Here is a 9689-nt window from a genome sequence, read left to right on the forward strand (position 1 = left end):
ATATAGCAATACAATTCCTGTCCGTTGTGTGATATGTTTCTGGGTAATGAATGCTGCATGTTGTCACGTAGCAGGGAAGTCTCTTTTTCAATAACGGGTGCTTAGCAGTGACAGGGGTGGAATATGACAGGGGGTGGCAAAATTATGTTTTGCCTAGGGTGGCAAAAATCCTTGCACCAGCCCTGGGTACAATGCTAGTTTAGTACAAATCCCCTATTATAATTCTTTAATGTAAAATCCCATTAGCACTTGATATTAAAAAGGTTTTGAAGTATCACTTGAACCAATGCAGAGCATCCCCAGGGATATATATCTGACAGGCTGACAAAAACTGCTATAACAGCAGTGTAAACATGATGATCTGTGCTAACCATCTTCTTGGAGCCACAATTGTTTTTGCTTCAAGAATCCTCAGAGTTTCAAATCATAGTAATGATAGCATATCAGTGTATTTAATTATCAAATTTGGCTGATACTTGATTGAAAACTCACCTGCTCTTTCACCCAGCGTATTCTTTCCACCTCCACCAGGACATCAAGCAACCTGGTTGAACAGCAAAAACCTGGGTGGACTCTCACCCCACACACCTGGGGATTACATAGAACCAGATTGTTACATGAGACATATAGTACAGAAATAGGTGGTACAAGAAAGGATATGCATACCAGCCCCACGGAATGAAACCACATCAATTACTATAATGGGGATTTAAGAATGGAAAGATCTGAAAGATCTATGGAGGTTGCTACATGATTTAATAAGAGGACGCATGCATCTTACCTGATCCACTGCTGCCTGGATAGAGCTCATATCAGTTGGGACCTGGAAGAGCCTTTGGTATAATGAGCTGATCTCTGCTAGGGAGACCCTGCAACAGGGTGTCCGAGAAGGAGGATCCATCATGAGTTAGCTATAATGGCAAACATATTAACAATCAGCACACCATTCTAATGTGGGGTTGATTCTGATGGATTTAAGGAAGGGTAGGCTGTTTGATGCTGTTTAGAAGATATTGACGTATTATTATGTAAACTTTTATAATATTATGATGTCATATTAGATTACATTATACAACACATTTAAGATGATGGACATTTTGGGTCTTATTGTGATTGAACAAGTCAGATTTTATGCTGTAATAATGTTCTCATGCCTGCAATCCCTCTATCCATGCCTAATACACATCTATTGACTTAATTCTAACAATTTATCAAGCAGGCATTATACTTATTATTATTTTTATTGCCAGCAATTTACACAGCACATCTTACAATACATTCAATGGGTATGAAAAACATAGAATTGGGTGCCTAAAGCAATCCAATACGTTAGGTAAAGAGGACCCTGCTCTTATTGTTTGTATTGTCATCTACCTAATATGCACTACAGCATATCCTATGAGTTAAACACGGGCTAGGTAAACTATACCTTCTAAAATAAATCTAAAGCATGACTATATGATACTGTATATATTATCCATTACTGTAATACAAGCAGGTCACTTTGGCCGATGAGAAAAAAATAATTGCAAAATTTCAACTATTACATTTAAATGGGATAAAATACATTCCACTTTGGCATACATGTTTGCTTTATATATAACTATGACGTAACATATTTGCAGAAACACTCACCTGTGGAATTCTTATTTTTTTCTTCAAAATGTATCCATCCTAGAGTAGATATCTCGGCAAATGGATGCCTCACAGTCTGCCACTTTCAGTAGCTTAAAGACCTACCGGTTTAGTTGTGACTCTCCTTTGTCACTTGGTCTTACTTTCCCTCCTCTAACCTGGTGAATCCTTATTCTGCGCCTGAATTATTCAGTATTGGGTCTGAAACTGAAACAGAATCCTGTTTCCTGCACAATGCATAATGTAGAACCTCACTACTCATCTCATGTACCATTTTCAGTATCTTTAAGGAATAAATTGTAGCAACAATGTGTCAGATCATTTTATTTGTAAGGGCATTGCTTCAAAACCATTTTTTTATTATAATGCAGGATACTTATATAAAGATAAAAAAAGTAGGTTAGGGACTAACAAATGTAAAATAAAAAATTAAAATTATCATAAACAGGTGGGAAAAAGATGGAAAAAGCTTGACTTTTTGTATTACTTCTTTGGAGAGTAATATGTAATTGCGATAAAACAGTTTGAATTAATCTTACTTATTTTAACAGAAAATTATTTGAAAATACAAAATGTTGCTTTTGAATTTTTACCAGACAACATTTTAACCTATTTTATATTCTTCATTTAGCAAGATCACCAAAACATTTAAAATATATACTTTTGTTATTTTCCCCATTTTCCAAGATAGATAATTTTTTACATTTAGAATTACATTGTATCTGAATGTTATATCACCCACCAACTGATGGAGAGTTCTTTAGATTTTAAAGTTCTTTTTATAAAGATCTTATACATGGAAAGAAACTGCCTCTGGATTTTATCTGCTTGCTTTTGCTCTAGCCATATTTGTAAATTAAATCTTTTAGGGTACTTTACCTAAAACTAATGCAACAAGGGAAATTGTGTCGTCTTTCAGGTGCAGAAATGTTATTCCAAATAGTTAATAGGTTGTGTTTGCTATAGTGAAATGACCTCCTTCTGGGCACTGTAGCGTTCCCGGACCAGCTTCAAAATCCCATTAAAAAAATAATGCCAGCTGTAACTCCGGAGTAGAGAAGTGAATTGATGTCCGAATAAAATCATATTGTTTTTTTTTACATGTTTGGGCAGTAAAATGTAGAACACGGTAAACACATGACAGGACCAGACTAAACACTTTGACGCGTTTCGCACTGAACATGCTTATAACAAAGCAGCTGGGGATAATTGGACAGCCATGTATCTTATAAAGGTGTGTTAAGCTACAGGTAAGACCATGTGAATTAAAACGCAGCTGAAAACGCAAGGCCGGGAAGCAACATAACACACCTACTCGTGACAAACACAGGTGATACACCGTTACCGCCCCGACCACAGCATTAACGATAATCATCTGACCAACGAGAGTTAAACAAGGTCCATACAGTCAAACTTACACATTAATATGGCTGTTTTATAAACTACATATGGGTAGAGATTAAGACTAACTGCTAATAATGAGCCATGTTAATTCGGCTTGGCAATTTGTTGGCATGTATAATATATTATAGGTATGTGAAAGGGTTAATATAATTTACATATTTAATTGAATATGAGATGTATATAAAGGAAGCACCATCCTCCATTAAAAGATGCACGTGATGAAGCCGTGGTAGAAGGCGAAACGCGTAGTGCTACTGCTGTTTGAACCTCCGGAGATCCTGTGAGATGTCACACAAGAATCCGGAAGCAACCAGCGTGCTATAGAAGATAGACCCAAACAGACTGTTTTTGTCAAACTTTATTGTTTTTTGGGTGTGTTCAAGGGAGACCACCTTGAGTATTTGGTTTGGAGCTTTTTTTTGTTGTTTTGTTAGCGCTGTATTTCACCACCTGTTAGTTTTTCTACTGAAGTGGTAGGCCTACACAACATCAATGTTTGGCTTACTATATATAGTGATAGGGGTTATGCTGCTTTATTGTCAATGTCTGGCTCCATGTATAGTGATAGGTGTTACGCTGTACCACCGTCAATGTGTGCCTCAGTATATAGTAATAGGTGTTATTCTGTACCACCTGTATATACTGTATACAGTAATAACCCTCAGCGCTGTATAAAGTAATAACCCTCACCGCCGTATACAGTAATAACCCTCAGCGCTGTATAAAGTAATAACCCTCACCGCCGTATACAGTAATAACCCCCCAGCACTGTATACAGTTATATACCCACAGTGCGTTATACAGTTACATAACCCCCAGGATTGTATTCAGTAATATAACCCCCAGCACTGTATACAGTAAAAACCCCTGTGCTGTATACAGTAATAACATTTTAGTGCTGTATACAGTAATATAACCCCCCAGCGCTGTATACAGTAATGTAACCCCCAGCACTGTATACAGTAATAACCTTCCAGTGCTGTATACAGTAATATAACCCCTAGCGCTGTATACAGTAATAACCCTCCAGCGCTGTGTTCAGTAATAACCCCCAGTGCTGTATACAGTAATAACTTTCTAGCACTCTATACAGTAATATAACTCCCAGTGCTGTATACAGTAATATAACCCCTAGCGCTGTATACAGTAATAACCCTTCCAGCGCTGTATACAGTAATATAACCCCCCAGCGCTGTATACAGTAATATAACCCCTAGCACTGTATACAGTAATATAACCCCTAGCGCTGTATACAGTAATATAACCCTAAGCGTTATGTATAGTACTATAACGCCCAGTGCTGTATTCAGTAATATAACCCCTAGCGCTTTATACAGTAATAACGCCCAGTCGATTAGATTGGGATCAGATAACTGAGTAAGAACTCATAATGCCTTCAGGCAGCTGCATATTAACTATTTGGATATTATGGGGCAAACTACAACTGGTTTTAAAAAACCCACTAAATATTTATTAATAAAAACAAAGCATTTTAAAAAGCGGATAGCGCAATATTTTGAACATGTAATTTCGATGTAATACGACTCAATAAAAGGGGGGAGTTCCCCTTTAATTAAAAATCCCAAGTCACTGTTGGCTCCTATAGCTGTTGGATTACCGTTATTTCCGTTTATTAATAAACATGAAGGATGCAGCTTTGGTCGCCTGTCCTTGGAGTCACACTTGGCTAGAAAGCAGCTGCCCCCCAATGTATTCTGCCCTCGTGGCTCTGTTCACAAGTCACATATAATAATGTAAGATGTTTTATTAAATGCTGGAATTAATCCTAGTCTCATCGCAGATATGGCAGTTCCCCATCAAACGGTAAAGTGCGACTTAAACATTAATGTATGTATTTGTAAAATATTTGTTGAAACAAGATATATCAATAAAAAATATATTATTATTTCTTTATAAATCTGTTGTTTCTTTATAAAAAAAAAAAAACAAGGTGTCTGTGCAAAGGAGGAGATGCCTCCAAACAGGAGTGTAGAGACTTATACAGTGAGGGTATTTAAACCATTCGTTGTTGCCATGTAAAATGTATCTTCTCTTTTATTTGCTGCTCTATCACTTCACTATAAGACGTTAATAACTGAAGTATCTCTGCCCTGTGCAGATGGTAATGAATAATGTGATCCCCGCAAAATGCTGCTTACAGAAGACCCTTCAAAGGTTAAATTAATTTGTTTCTCCTCCGTTGGAGAATGACATTAGAAAGCAAATAAGCAGTTTTACTTTTTGGGAAAAAAAAATCACAGACAACGATTATGAGAATAATAAAAGTTTATTATATAATAAATTTTTTTCTATATAAATCGACCATAAAGCAGGTCGAGAGGGGGCCACCTCTGGACTCACAAAGAGTCATTCTCCAGCCCGCAGGAAAGGAAAAACCCCAGCGTTGGAGGAAACCTTTAGAGAAGCCATGGCTGGAAGAATTGCCCTTCCCTCTGGGCATTAAGAGGCTAATTCTATCTTGTGGATGGGGAAAAATGAAATTCAAAATAAAATACAAATAATTGATCATAAACGTCGCTCTGCGGGTTACAATCTTCAGACCTCTGCTGGGACCTCGACACTCTGCGAATCTCTTTGCCGGAGAGCCGACACTCCGCAGATCACTTTGTCAGGCGGCCAGCAGTTTTGACGTTTCTTCAGACTTCTTTGCTGCAGTAGATGGAGATGCTCCAGAGTGACGGCTTCGCTCCTGTGTGGAGATCTGTGCATCTTCTGCTATGACATCACAATGGAGAAAAAAAAAACTTTATTTACACACACATTTACACAAAACATTGCAGATTTTATAACAGGAACTGGGCATGGAAATGAATATATGCAATATGAATGATATAATGTAAAGGGACATATAGCAATACAATTCCTGTCCGTTGTGTGATATGTTTCTGGGTAATGAATGCTGCATGTTGTCACGTAGCAGGGAAGTCTCTTTTTCAATAAAGGGTGCTTAGCAGTGACAGGGGTGGAATATGGCGCCGATCCTTCAAGTATAAAAAAAGTGTCAAAGGGTGCAAGTACAATCCTGGTCGCATTTAATGCGAAGCAAAAGGGGCCTCGGGTGCAGCTAATATAGAAACATAGAAAGTGACGGCAGATAAGAACCAGTAGGCCCATCCAGTCTGCCCAACCTCTGAGTACTTTCCTTTAGTAGTTGGCCTTATCCTAGATCTAGCTTGGCCTTATGCCTATCCCATGCTTGCTTAAATGACTTTACTGTATTAACATCTACCACTTCTGCTGGAAGGCTATTCCATGCGTCCACTACCCTTTCCGTAAAGTAATATTTTCTGATGTTACCATTAAACCTTTGCCCCTCTAGTTTATGGCTGTGTCCTCTTGTTGTGGTAGTATTTCTCCTTTTAAATAAACTATCTTCCTTTACCTTGTTGATTCCCTTTAAGTATTTAAATGTTTCTATCATATTCCCCCTGTCCCGTCTTTTTTCCAGGCTATGTAGGTTAAGATCCTTTAACCTGTCCTGGTAGGGTTTATCTTGTAATCCATAAACCATTTTAGTAGCCCTTCTCTGCACTTTCTCCAACATTTCTATATCCTTCTGGAGATACGGTCTCCAGTACTGTACACAATACTCCGAGTGAGGTCTCACCAGTGATCTGTACAACGGCATGAGCACTCCTCTCTTTCTACTGCTAATACCTCTCGCTATACAACCAAGCATTCTGCTAGCATTACCCGCTGCTCTACTACATTGTCTGCCTACCTTTAAATCCTCAGAAATAATTACCCCTAAATCCCTTTTCTCACACGTTGAGGTTAGGACAGTATCAAATATTCTATACTCTGCCCTTGGGGTTTTATGCCCCAGGTGCATTACTTTGCATTTATCCACATTAAATGCCAATTGCCACAGCTCTGACCATTTTTCCAGTTTACCTAGATCGTTTGCCATTTGGCTTCTTCCTCCAGGAACATCAACCCTGTTGCAAATTTTTGTATCGTCAGCAAATAAACATACCTGTCCCTCAAGACCATCTGCAATATCACTAATAAAAATATTAAAGAGAATGGGTCCAAGTACAGATCCCTGAGGTATCCCACTGGTAACAAGACCTTGTTCTGAATATACGCCATTGACTACAACACTCTGTTTTCTGTCACTCAGCCACTCCTTAATCCATTCAACAACATTGGGATCTAAACCCAGAGATTGCAGTTTATTTATAAGTCTTCTATGTGGCACAGTGTCAAAGGCCTTACTGAATCCCAGATACGCAATGTCTACTGCACCACCTTGATCGATTACTTTAGTCACCCAATCAAAGAAATCAATAAGATTTGTTTGGCATGATCTTCCTGAGGAAAACCCTTCTTGTTTTTGATCTTGAAACCCATGTGACTTCAGATGTTCAACAATCCTTTCCGTTAACATTGTTTCCATTAATTTCCCCACTACAGATGTAAGGCCTGTAGTTGCCCGACTCCTCCCTACTGCCTTTTTTGTGAATGGGCACAACATTCGCTACTTTCCAATCCCCAGGGACAACTCCCGTTACCAATGATTCGTTAAATATATCAGTTAACGGTTTTGCTAGTTCATCCCCGAGCTCTTTTAATAACTTGGGGTGTATCCCATCAGGCCGCATCGACTTATTTGTCTTTACCTTAGACAGCTGAAGTAGAACCTCCGCCTCGATAAACTCACATATTTCAAATGATTCAGTCTTTTTTCCCAACTGAGGTCCCATTCCATCATTTTCATCTGTAAAAACTGAACAGAAATATTCATTGAGGCAGTCAGCCAAACCTTTATCATCTTCTACATATATTCCTTTTGTTTTTAGTCTAACTAATCCTTGTTTACCTTTCCTTTTCTCATTTATATATCTAAAAAATGTTTTATCTCCATTTTTTTTTACTGAGAGGGCAATTCGCTCTTCTGCATGTGATTTGGCAGCTCTTATAACTTTCTTTGCCTCTTTCTGCCTAATTTTATAGATCTGTCTATCTTCCTCACTTTGGGTATTTTTGTATTTACTAAAGGCTAACTTCTTGTCTTTTTTTTACGATTTTGGCCACTTCTGCACAGTACCACAGCGGTTTCTTAATTTCTTTACTCTTGCTGGCCAGCCTAATACAATTTTCTGTTATCTTCAATAATACAGCTTTTACAAAATCCCATTTCTCCTGAACGCCATTTAAATTGTCCCAGACTGATAATGACTCCTCTATACATATTCTCATTTTAGAAAAGTCAGCTTTTCTAAAATCTAAAACTTTCGTTTTTGTGTGGTGTGACCCAGTGGGGGGCCAAAGCAGCTGCCCCATGAGTTTACAACTACCGCCCCTCTCTCGCCCCGGTAATCAGCCCTTTGAAGCCGGTATTTTGGTTTATGTGACGGGGAACCGGCAGCAGACTTACTCAAAAGGACGGAGCTTCTCCTGCAGCAGCCAGCACCAATAGCGAGACTAGTGACGTCCGGATCATGAACGGGTTAATTTAGGGGCAGCTATGGTTAATGGGGTCTTTAGGGTTAATTTAGGGGCAGTTATGGTTAATGGGGTCTTTGGGGTTAATTTAATAAAGTTAACTTAAGGTGCAGTTAGAGGTAAAGGGGGGCAAACTAAGGGGAATTCAAATCCTGGGTGTAGTGAGGATTATTAATGTACTTATTTATAAAATTATTGTGTCAGTGAGATTCTCTGAAGTATTCGATCTCTGTGAATTAATGAGCTGTAACCTGATCCCAGAGTCTGTGTCTGAGTGCTGTGCAGATGACTCACTCTAGGATCAGGTTACAACTGCATGATTCACAGACTGAACTGTTACAAATGAATCGTTCAGTATACTGAACCGATTCATCCGGATCACTGAAAAGAATTGTATCAAAAGGATGATTCGTTCATGATCCGGACCTCACTAATATGAATTTTTCACTGGTTAAATAGAAACGTGACATGTGTCATGCGAAGCGATGCTGGCGTTACATACAGAGTTTATGCTCTGGAATGTGATGATGATCTGGATGTAAAATTCGGAATCATTTTGGAACATTCAGTGAAAAACAATAACGTGACTGATACATACCCCTAATACGTCAAGTTCCCTAGTGGGCATCTTTGTTGTGCATTGTGTTTCCAGGAGGGTCTGTCATGTCCGTCTAGTAATGTCTTGAAGCCGAGTTCAACACATTAATGAAAATGCATGGAAAGGAAATTGATTTTTTGAAGTTGTTGAGATCAAGATAAATTATCTAGAAGTAGCAATTAAGCTTGGAACCACATTAGCTGGAATCCAGTAATGTTTGAAATATCTTCTTTAAATTTTCTCTATTTATCTAACAACAGTATTTGCTAGTCATCCTTGAAGATCCTATCACAAATTAGAACACACCTGATATCATCACATGACACCTTTTAATCTTTCTGATGAAGTCAATGTAAGCTTTACATTTATTGTGAGTGTTTGGACAGCCTTCAAGAAATAGTTATATTGAACAATTGAAAACATATCTTTTCTAATATTCGTGTTTTTGGTTTGAGATCTGGGAGAATTTGGGCTTTATAATTTTAATATGCTACTTTATTTTAGGGTATTCTGCTGGTCAATTGTATGGCTTTAAACTACGCTCTTACTGGTTGATATACAAAGATGGTAAACAATTCCCAGT

The sequence above is a fragment of the Spea bombifrons genome, chromosome 4 (genome assembly GCF_027358695.1).
Source record: "Spea bombifrons isolate aSpeBom1 chromosome 4, aSpeBom1.2.pri, whole genome shotgun sequence".
Lineage (NCBI taxonomy): Eukaryota > Metazoa > Chordata > Amphibia > Anura > Pelobatidae > Spea > Spea bombifrons.